The following is an 11,880-nucleotide window of genomic DNA, read 5'->3' as shown; positions in this document are numbered from 1 at the left end:
ACTATTCGATTGACACCTGCGGCCTTGTCAACACTAGAGAAAGTTACAAAGTGATTAAGTAAATACGGAACATAGTTCATACAAAGTATAGCGATGTATGAAGTCTCCGTTTCATACGACTTGGATAAAGGATACATCTGAAATAGCAACAAAGAAATATATAATGATTTCTCTGGATAATTTGGATTAGTCCAGAATTCGAACACACACACGCTGGTAAGTCCAACATTTTTTTTTTTTTTTTTTTTAACTTCGTTCTTCGGATTCCCAATAAAGTTGACTACTGAAAAGCTGAGTTATAGATTCTGTATTAAAACAACACCTTCGCTAGACATGTTCAGTATACACATTGTCTTACATACAGAACAATACATTAGTTATTAATGCATGTCTGAAATAATAGTGCTTCGTATAGAATTTTACTTCATCCAATCGCAATAGCACAAAGATAAAAAATATTGCTAGGGATAATGTTCTTATTACAGAGAAAAATAATTAAAATGACTTAACATTAACAAATCATTTTCTTTAAACAGAGATAATATTTTATTATAATTTATGGAAGAAAGAAATAATTTGTAGTACAGTATCTTTATTAGGGTTATATATTCGTACAAAATAATGTAAGTACAACTGAGTCTGTCTTCAGAAAGGGCGTACTTTTAGCCACAACCTACACTGCTTCTTTTGACTGTCTTTCAAGCAGAATTCTGGTTTGATGCACGAAATACCTGCAACAAAAATCAGAAAATATTTAAAATGTTATATTCAGTGTGCTTAATTTGGTTGTACTTAACAATACAAAGTATCTTAACATTTTTGAGATTAAATGGACAAAATATGTTCGGTCAGGTATGGACTTTTGGGTTGCACGTAGAAAAACTATGAAGTGTTTATTGATGCTGAACAACAACTCAAAATGTATTACCATTCAAAAGTAAGTGGGTACCTCAATGGTGTTCGGGCTATCATGGGGTACCTAATGTCTGTATTTTTTAGATATATGAAAATATATGTCTCTAAAATGTAAGGAACTGACATCTGTTTACCGAAAACCTCAACTCGGTAAGCCTTATGGATATCGAGATATGGGAAAATAAAGAGCGACACTACAGAACTGTGGAGTTTGCGTACTAGATGGTGCAGTTTCGGAAACGTAATTACGAGGGCTTACAACAACCTCAAAAGTAGTTTCAATTAAATACACTACACACACGCCCTGATGGGGGTTTTCGGGTACCATGATATTCCCAGAACTCTCATTTCTAAATATTCTAAAATATGTCTTAATAACGTTTTAAAGAACGTTAGAGGTGTGTGTTTACCGAAACCGCAAGTCGGTACGCCTAACAGTTACCGAAATATGGTGAAATAAAAAGCGACACCATAGGTACGTGGAGCTTGCATATTAGACAGTACAATTTAGAAAATTAATTAAAATATGACTATCAAGATATTGTCAAATAAAGGGAGGATCCATATAGTTATGGGGTTTTCGTGTTAGGTGGTAAAATTTCCGAAACCGGTCATGTAAAGTTAATAAGCATCAGTAGCAATTTCATCTTAAAATAATTAGGTATTTCCATGGAGTTTAAGAACATCATGGGGTCTACCAAGATTAAATTTTAAAAGTTTTGTAAAATATATTTTGACATTTGTAAAGAGTATTAGAAATATGTATTTACCTAAAAGTTCCAGCTAGTACATCTAGCAGCTAGAGAGACACCATACAATAAAAGCGTATTAGATCTTGAAATTTCAGAAAACAATTATTGATCCTAACAAAAGTTAAATAAGATGGTACTTATATGGGTTAAGTGAGAACCTCAGACTCGTCAGTACAATTTCGATCGAAAGATTAATTCAGCTCTAAATTTTCTTTGGACAATTCCAAGCGTTCATCGGGCTCTGAAATAAAGTGAACATTTTTTGTCAATATCTAATATAGCAAGCGAGATATAAGGAATTATGTATTTTATGACGTCGTAAAAATAGAGACCCACATGGATTTGTACTTTTGAGTATTTGCTGTAAGAAGAAGAAATTTCAGAAAACAACCGTATATACCTTAATAGACAATTAAATGGGCGGGGGCACAGTGGCTTAGTGGTAGAGTGCTTACCTCTGGTGTATTGGGTTCTTGGTTCGATCCACGGCCAAGTCAGTTTGTAGTGGACATCGTATTCGTGGGTTTTCTCGGGGTACTCTCCTCCCACCTTTGCATTCCATCAATTCTGTCAACAACATTCACTTGCTTTAATCATAATCTCCCTGAGACTAAAATGCATAATCGTGGGTCGCTACACTGAAATATTTCCTTTTATTTAATTTTAACATTAAATAGGGAGTTAAGTATGATCGTATCTCTACGGGTTAAGTGAATACTCCAATAGTTTCTGCAAAAAAAAAGATTAGTTAAACACCCTACCACTAAGCTACTGTGTCCCCGCCCATTGAATTGTCTATTAAGGTATATACAGTAGTTTTCTGATTTTTTTTTCTTATAGGAAAGACCCAAAAGTACAAATATATAAAGATCTCTATTTTTACGCCATAAAATATATAATTCCTTTTATCTTGGCTACTATCGTAGATATTGACAGCGAATTTTCATTCTTTTGTACAGCTCGATGAACCATTGGAATTGCCTGAAGAAAACCTAGGACTGAACTAATCTTTCGATCGAAATTGTACTGAGGTACTGATTTAACCCATAGAAGTACCATCTTATTTAATTTTGTTGCGACCAATAATTGTTTCCGAAATTTCAAGCTTTTATTTCACAGTGTTTCTCCAGATGTTAGATGTACTAGCTGGAAGTTTTGGGTAAATACATATTTCAAATACTGTTTACAAATGTCAGATTATATTTTCAAAAGCTTTTAAAATTTAATTTTGGTAGACTCCATGATGTTCTAACACCCCATGAAGATATCTAATTACTTTAAGATGAAATTGCTACTGGTGTTTATTAACTTTCCATGACCGATTTCGGAAATTTTAGCATCTAACACGAAAACCCCTTAACTGTGTTGGTCCTCCCTTTATTTGACAACATCTTGATAGCCGTTAGTCATATTTTAATTCAATTTCCGAATTGTAGCGTCAAGTATGCAAGCCCCACATACCTATAGTTTATTCCCCCCCCTAAAAAAATCAGTTCTTTACATTTTAGAGACATGTATTTCCATATATCTAAAATGCAGAAATTAGGTACCGCATTGGAACCCCATTGGAGTACTCACTTACTTTTGCATAGCAAGGTAAAAACGCCAGTGGTTCTCACTTTAAGTTTGAAAACATACTATTTTGTCTCTTCTCTGAGCATCGTGACTCTGTTGGAGCTGTACCATAGTTGGAAAGACTCACTGATCCTTCCTATAGTGACCATGTAGTCAGAATTCAAAAAGGAGTAGCCCTTGAAGGAAAAACAATATTTTAAAATCCTTGCACCAGTAGTCGTCACCTTAAAATCAAAATGTTCCAGTAGTAGTCAGGATTTTCTACCAGTGTTCATCACTCAAATAACTTGACAATTTATTCAAAAACGCACTGTGTATCAGTTTAGGGTTGAGAATACAATATAAAGTAGTAAGCTTAATAACTTTGCATCACTTTTAGCACTCAAGAAAGAAAATAAAAACGTTTTTACATACTTTTTAAAGCAATTTCAGAAAGAAAAATGTTTACTGAATTCAAAAGTTAACTGTATATCACTTCCACGTTAAGAGTACAATATTAAATACTATGTTTAATAACTATACGTCACTTTAAACTCTCGAGAATGAACATAAACAGTTGTACATACATTTTAAAAACAATCTGAGAAACAAAATAAGTTAACTGAATTCAAACTTTAATTATACATCACCTTAAGCTTAAGAATACACTATAAAATGCTGAGATTAATAAAAAATGAAATCTTTAAGTTTAACGTCCCACGGTTATGCCGGTTAGGATAAGGAGACGGTGATAATGAGAAATGAGTGAAATGGTGGAATGAACAAAGTGGGAGGAAACGGGAGAACCCCGAGAAAACCCACGAGCAAGGTGTTTGTCCACCACAAAGTCCACACGGCGCGACTTGGGATCGAACCAGGGACCCCAAGCACCGGAGGTGAACGCTCTACCACTGAGCCACCGCCCCCCTGAGATTAATAACAATGCATTACTGAAGAATGAAAACAAAAATGTTTTAGCTACCTATATTGTATTTACATGTTATTTCTCATTAACTTTTTTTTTTTTTGATAACTCATGATCAAGTCTAGGGATGCGCAAGAGAAAAGATTTGAGGTTGTCTCCTCTCGAAAAGGTGCCGCGAAAGTTGTCTCGTCTCGAAAACTGGATCCGTTTCTATTGGAAAAGCTCTATCTTGCCTCGAATTTCGTAACAAAAATTGTCTCGTCTTGTCTCGTGCGCATCCCTAATCAGGTCCATAGCCAAAAACTTCATTTCGGAGGGTGCTCGATAGGGCTTTGGGATATCCGAATTTAGATATAGATAATCGATGTCGACAAACTATCGAAACTTGTTCGAAATATCGAAAAATACAGCAATATCGAAATATAAACAATATCAAAAATCGAAAATATAGAAATATGAAAGAGATCAAAAATATGGATATATCGAACAAAAATGGATATATGATCTTGGAATACGATTTGGTGGAATAATGAGGGAGAAAAATAATCATTGATTAAATATTAAATTGAAAAGAAATAAGAGCCTGACGCTCAAATACTTATCTATCCGGCACCCATCTTGATCCCCATAAAATATCATGAAGTGCTTCATTGATTCTAAACCCAATAATAGTAATTTAACAATAAACACAATATATAATTTACTACGCACCTTGAAATGTAGAAATTAATGATTGTAATCCCCAGCTTTCCAATAGACCTTTGATTTCTCCAAATGAAGATTCGGATATCTTGTTTCTTCTCAAGCAATAATGGGTTACAATAATCAGTTGCAGTCCAAAGCCAAGTCACTAAGTTAAGCATAAAAATAAAAGAATTCATTAGTTAGATGCATACAAAATCCTACGCATGTAAATCCGAATCTACTTGTATTAAATTGTAAATTTAAACAAACTAAATTATACTACAGTTATAGTGACATCAAACATACATTAAATAAGGTATACAGGGTGTCTCAAAAGTCCCCTGACATAGGGTAACTCTGTTATTATCAGAGTTACAACAGAATGTAGGAGGGAAAAGCATATCCAATTATGATGTTTTCAATCTAAAGTGAAGGAATTTTTAAAATCGGATGACCCGTTTGCGCTGTACACTCTCTATGCGCCCAATGTGAAATGAAAATGCAACGTTGCCATTTACCTGGACCCACAACAGAAGTGAGTGAAGTTACTGTCTTTTACGCTAACATGTCGATGGCCAGCCCCCGTTTCAAACAGTAACTTCATTCACTTATGTCGTGGGTCCAGGTAAATGACAACGTTGCATTTTCATTTAAAATTGGGTGCATAAAGAGTATACAGCACATTCATCTTGTCCGATTTTTTAAAAAAGTGTTCACTTTAGATTGAAAACGTCATATTTCGAGATGTTTTTCCTCTTACATTTTGTCGTAACTCTGATAATAACAGAGTTACCCTATGTCAGGGAACGTTTGAGACATCCTGTATACATCATAAGAGGTTCCTTTCTTAATTCTACACGGATGTGGTTTCATTGAATGTGAGGTGGGTGATACACATTAGGCCTTTTGGGAGTACGTCACACGGACGACCGTAATTTTGTGTTCAAAATTTTTATGAACTGGTGGGATATGTGATACATATGGCCACGGGCTAGAATTTCCTCAGTATGTCAAATATGCAATCAGATTTCATGCAGCTTAATTTGGTGAAAAGCTATTGCCAATTGAACGTTACATTTACCTCTTTCTTGCAGATGTTGAACCATGCCGTTAGCACGTGAGGAATGGATCGAAATAATCAAACTGTGGGGCGGGAGGAGTATATGTGCAGTGGTTGCCGATTGCAGAGTCATCCACAATGTGACTCTGTGTCACATGTTTCAGTGTCACAGTAATTAACTAAATTTGAGAAGACGGGCACATTCGTAAACATACATCGTAGCGGTTCAAACTCGCGGGCCCTTTATTCTTCCCCATTTTGAACCGGTACATGAAAGTGCGATTTTTTTTCATGCTTGCCTGCGCCGATTTTGAAAATTCCTTCACTAGTCGATTTCTCTCGACGAGTACTACAAGAATCAGTTAAAATCTCGCGGTCCTTTTTTCTTCCCATTTTGAACCGGTACCTGAAAATGCGATTTTCTTCATGTTTGCCTGTGCCGATTTTGAAAATTCTTTCAGTAATCTATTTATGTCTTCGAGTACTACAAGAATCAGTTAAAATCTCGCGGGCCCTTTTTTCTTCCCCATTTTGAACCGGTACATGAAAATGCGATTTTCTTCATGCTTGCCTGCGCCGATTTTGAACATTCCTTCACTAATCGATTTCTCTCGTCGAGTACTACAAGAATCAGTTAAAATCTCGCGGTCCTTTTTTCTTCCCATTTTGAACCGGTACATGAAAATGCAATTTTCTTCATGCTTGCCTGCGCCGATTTTGAAAATTCCTTCACTAGTCGATTTCTCTCGACGAGTACTACAAGAATCAGTTAAAATCTCGCGGGCCCTTTTTTCTTCCCATTTTGAACCGGTACCTGAAAATGCGATTTTCTTCATGTTTGCCTGTGCCGATTTTGAAAATTCTTTCAGTAATCTATTTCTGTCGTCGAGTACTACAAGAATCAGTTAAAATCTCGCGGGCCCTTTTTTCTTCCCCATTTTGAACCGGTACATGAAAGTGCGATTTTTTTTCATGATTGCCTGCGCCGATTTTGAACATTCCTTCACTAATCGATTTCTCTCGTCGAGTACTACAAGAATCAGTTAAAATCTCGCGGTCCTTTTTTCTTCTCATTTTGAACCGGTACCTGAAAATGCGATTTTCTTCATGTTTGCCTGTGCCGATTTTGAAAATTCTTTCAGTAATCTATTTCTGTCGTCGAGTACTACAAGAATCAGTTAAAATCTCGCGGGCCCTTTTTTCTTCCCCAAGCCAATATTTTTTTGTATATTTTGAATGTATTCAAGTATGGAACAAAAGTATTATATAATTCCCTTAGTAGGCTTCTCAACTTAATATTTTTCAACTTAAATTTTATTTATTTTAATTATTTATTTTCTTGTGACTCAATATTTAATTGCAATCGTTCATTGGGGAGAAGGGTGGCCATTCTCAAATATATAAATATAGTATTCTTAAAATTTATGTGTTCTCGTACTATTAGTTTCTTCCACTAGACCTGGAAATTGCAAAATTAATACCTGGAAAACCTGCAAAATTCAGGGAAATTGAGTTCCATATTTATGTATGAACACTGCTATTTACATTTTTTTTTTTTTCGAATAGGGAGAACTGTACGAAAGGGTGGTTTGAGAATAGTATAACAGTAGGTTTCTGGGAGTGTTGTTCGAAATGAAATCTTTAAGTTTTACGTCCCACTATTATGCTGGCTAGGCTCAAGATGACGGGGTGTTGTTCGGTGGGGGTCAATGTTGCCAATTTTGGGTAAAGTCGCTAAATAAGGGGAATTCGACCTCAACGATAGCGCAGGGTGACCATAAAATTTTCAGTTAAAAACGGGACAGGTTCTTGCAACACTAGACTTTTAGATCTACCTTTGTTCTTATCAGTGCCTTGATATCAGAGTTCCCCCTCTCTCTCTTCGTTACAGAGCGGGTACTTATGAAAAAGGAAAGACACGTTAAAGTTTGTTTAACACACAACCAACTGCTAAAACCTCTGCTGCCTTTCGAGCAGTACTGCGAACTATAGAGTATTTTTAATATAGGGATTTTCAGTTCAATTTTTGCCGCTTTGTTATTATTAATACTTTTAAAAGGAGTAAAGGTACTGGGTTTGTTATTTACTTCTTTCATTTACATAAAACGGGACGAATACTACTTTTTTCCATCTACTGACGGGACGGCCGCGACACGCCCCTAAAACGGGACTGTCCCGGTCAAAACGGGACGTATGGTCGCCCTACGATAACGACAAAAAAAAAAAAAAAAATCCGATTGGAGACTTTTTTGGGTGATTTTTAAATAACGATTTACCTACTTACACATTTAGCGACTTTTTGCTGCAAACAAAATGTTCATCTGTAGAGAAGCATTATTAGTTCAAAACAGTTTTTACGTTATTTTTTTCTGTTTGTTTGTTTTAATCAGCGCAAGTGATGAAGAGTTTGGAAATACAGCGTACTCACTACTCCACAATCCTGCATTGTTATGTTACCCTTGCCCTCTAACGAAGAATAACTACAAACTTGATGTCCTTTAGTTCGCAGAGTTTCCGTTGAGAGACACACGTAATACATCATTACCGATAGCAACAAGATTAGCTATAGATGCGTGAAAAAAGGCGAAGAAGGTGTTTGTTATATTTGTCCTCTGGGGTCTTTTAATTATTCTGCACTTTTTCTTTTACAAAAAATTGCTTAACGTAAGTACTGTAGTGTTAATTATTTCGGAACTATTTTGACCACAACATGAACAAAAGTACCCGAAACAACCTGAAATGATCCCTGAATTAAAGGATTGGTTGCGCCCTGTTTACAAAGATGTGAATAGAACCAGCGGCGCAAATCTGTCTTCAACATGGGGGGGGGGGAGGGTAAGACCGTTACCATACTTTTTTTGGCGATGTCCAAAATACTTATGAAGTTGAAAAACAATGTTGTGGAGGATCAGAGTTGTCTTTAGCGTTAGGAGGCTGCAGATTTGAGACTTATTCTGGGGGACATCTCACGTTCCTTTGTAGCAATCGGACAAAAATCATCAAATTTCTCCCAAAAAACACATTTCAAATCGGATTATTTGGGAGAAGTCCCCCTCAGTTCCAAGATTGGAGGGGACATGTATCCGTCATCCCCCCCCCCCCCGGGATTTGCGCCAGTGAGTAGAACATATTGTTTAGTTTACATCTACAACTTTTACAATGCTTATAGACAATGAATTTCTCGATTATTTCTTATAGCGACTTTTCACCCAAAATTGGAGTCGTCACCTCTCGTTTCGCAAACTTATTGCCAACATTTTAGAAACTGGTTGCGGGGAGAGCTACAATGGATGATTCAAGTTATTTCGTCGCTTCCGCTGTGAACCTAAGTACAAGATTCCAAAAGTCACATTTTTTTGGTTCCAAACAATATGTCTGCTGGGTGAAAGCATAGACTGGAATGTGTTGCCTTTCCTACCTTAACTTTAATCCCATAGTAGCTCCTTTCCCAAAGTTAAAAAAATGCAATTCTTCCTTTCTTAATAGTACTTATGACCATGGGCGGCGATTAGGGGTGGCAAAGGGGGGCAGTTGCCCCCCCACTTTTCTCAAATGACCTATTAATGTATATAGTTTCAACCAGGGAAGTTTGTATATTAACATTGATGTACAAATATTCAGATCATGTCTTGCCCCCCCACTTTTAACGTCCAATCGCCGCCACTGCTTATGACCCAAAGTATTACGTAAGCATTGTATGTTACTTATGTAGCTCACAGAGCCGCAGCTATGGGCAAGCAAGCAAAGCACGTGTCCCGGGCGCGTGGTTGGAGGGGCGCCTAAAAGAGAGGTTATATATTAGTACTTTTCCTGGCGGTATTTAATACTTTTCATCAGAGTGCGAAATCATGAAATCAAAGTGAGAGGAAAAAATGAAATGAAATCTTTGAGTTTTACGTCCCACGGTTATGCCGGTTAGGCTAAAGGAGACGGTGATTATGAGAAATGAATGAAATGGTGGAATGAAGTAAGTGGGAGGAAATGGGAGAACCCCGAGAAAACCCACGCACACGGTGTTTGTCCACCACAAGGTTCACTTGGCGGGGCTAGGATCGAATCCGTGACCCCAAGCACCAGAGGTGAACGCTCTACCACTGAGCCACCGCGGCCCTAAAAGTGAGAGGAGACTGGAGGAGTGAAGAGAGAGAGAGAGAGACAGAGAGAGAGAGAGAGAGAAGAAAACGCTCGCACTTTTACACTTCAAAGTAAATTAAGTCATTTATTTTTTCTGTCCCCCTCCTCCCCCTCCCCTAAGTTCTACTGTCAAAGTAAATAGCTAAAAACACTCCCAGGCCAGAAGCGCATCTACGTTGGAAATTTGATCGAGATCGGTCGGTCGGTGCAAGAGATTAAGAAAAAATGAAATGAAACCTTTGAGTTTTACGTCCCACAGTTATGCCAGTTAGGCTAAGGGAGACGCTGATGATGAGCAATGAATTAAATGGTGGAATGAAGTAAGTGGGAGGAAATGGGAGAACCCCGAGAAAACCCACGCACACGGTGTTTGTCCACCACAAGGTTCACTTGGCGGGGCTAGGATCGAATCCGGGACCCCAAGCACCAGAGGTGAACGCTCTACCACTGAGCCACCGCGGCCCCCGGCCGGGAATCGAACCCGGGTGTCCCACGCCAAAGGCGTGTTCATTAACCACTTAGCCACGAAAGAGCTCATCTGTGAGGCAGTGTAAACCCCCCAAAAAAGAAAGAAAATAAACGCACACTGGATGTTTGCGCAACTGAGGATCAAAACATTCTCAATGGAGTATGAGAAATAGTAAACGTCAATCAATGTGTTCTTTTGCTTATTCATTACTTCGTTAATACTTAATTCCTTCTAGAAATAGTGAAACAATACTATGAAGAAACACTAATTAAACTAATAACAATTACGTTGTATTTCTTACCATACCGTTTTTACCACCCATAGAATTTCAATCTAGCACTATACTGCATTATCACGCCGTAACGAAAGCTGAAATTCAAAGACATGGCACTCGTTAACTGTTGAAGCTGTGTTGTAGCTACCTGTATATCACGCGGCCTTCGTTGGTACTCCTCAACATAAATACGTCACAGCCCAAAGCCAGGAAACATCACAAACAGAAGACAGGGGCACAAGCAGTGCCTGACACTTCACGAACTCAAACCCACCAAGACTCAACTCAACATGACCTTCAATTACGTTCTAGAAACCAAACCAGTGCTAAGGCACAAACTCACCAACTTCCTATATGAAAACACAAGAAAAAAATCTAACGTTTTGGTTCCAAAGTGATGACATAACAATAATACTAAAAAGGTTTTAATTTTCAGTAACCCAAACATTAATTAACTAGGGAACATAACAAAGCAAAAATAAATAAATAAAAATAAATTAAATTAAAAAATAAAAACCTGACAAGTAAGCTCTCCCTGACTACTTTTTTTTTTAAATTTCAGTGAGGCTGTAAAATATGTCAATATCTTCGTTATATATATATATATATATATATATATATATATATCATTGTAAACAAGTTCTTTAAACAAAAGAAAGCTCTGAGAGCGCTTACCTCTGACGCGGTAGGTCCCTGCTTCGATTCCTGCTCCCGACAAATAGGCTTTTGGTGAACACTGTAGTTGTGGTTATTCTTAAGACTTTCCAGTTTCCTTACATTTTCTTGATTCCACCATTATCATGTATCTCATCGTCACCTTCTCTCTTACATTGATGTACAATCATGGTGCGTTAAACTAAAAGAAAAAAAAAATCTTGCAAATATCCTAGTAAAAATGAGTTTTCTAAACTACACTAGTGGCCCCGCGTAGCGTATTCGCTAACGCTCTCGCCTTCGGTGCGAACGGTCCCGGGTTCGATCCCGGTGGGGGAACTCGGTCGAAAAAGTATCAAAAGATTTTAAGTCCAGCCATCCTGAATGAGGTTTCCTTGGCTTTTCCTCATTCACAGCAGGCAAATGCCGGAGTGGTACCTAACATATAGGTCCCAAGCC

General features: G+C 37.4%; 1 long non-coding RNA gene across 1 annotated transcript; it reads right to left on the bottom strand.

Moving 5' to 3' along the window:
- Nucleotides 1–584: 584 nt before the first annotated feature.
- On the bottom strand, nt 585–11,128 carry LOC145671858 (uncharacterized). The gene is made up of 3 exons (XR_014128544.1): nt 10,916–11,128; nt 4,858–4,996; nt 585–731 (listed from the first exon to the last, which is right to left on the bottom strand). It is a non-coding gene; the product is annotated as an uncharacterized LOC145671858 (long non-coding RNA).
- Between the last annotated feature and the right edge of the window lie 752 nt (nt 11,129–11,880).

This window comes from Thermobia domestica, chromosome 15 (assembly GCF_964235325.1).
Source record: "Thermobia domestica chromosome 15, izTheDome1.hap1.1, whole genome shotgun sequence".
NCBI classification, from domain to species: Eukaryota; Metazoa; Arthropoda; class Insecta; order Zygentoma; family Lepismatidae; genus Thermobia; species Thermobia domestica.
The sequence above is the reverse complement of the archived record's forward strand: the minus strand, read 5'-3'. Positions and strand labels throughout refer to the sequence as shown.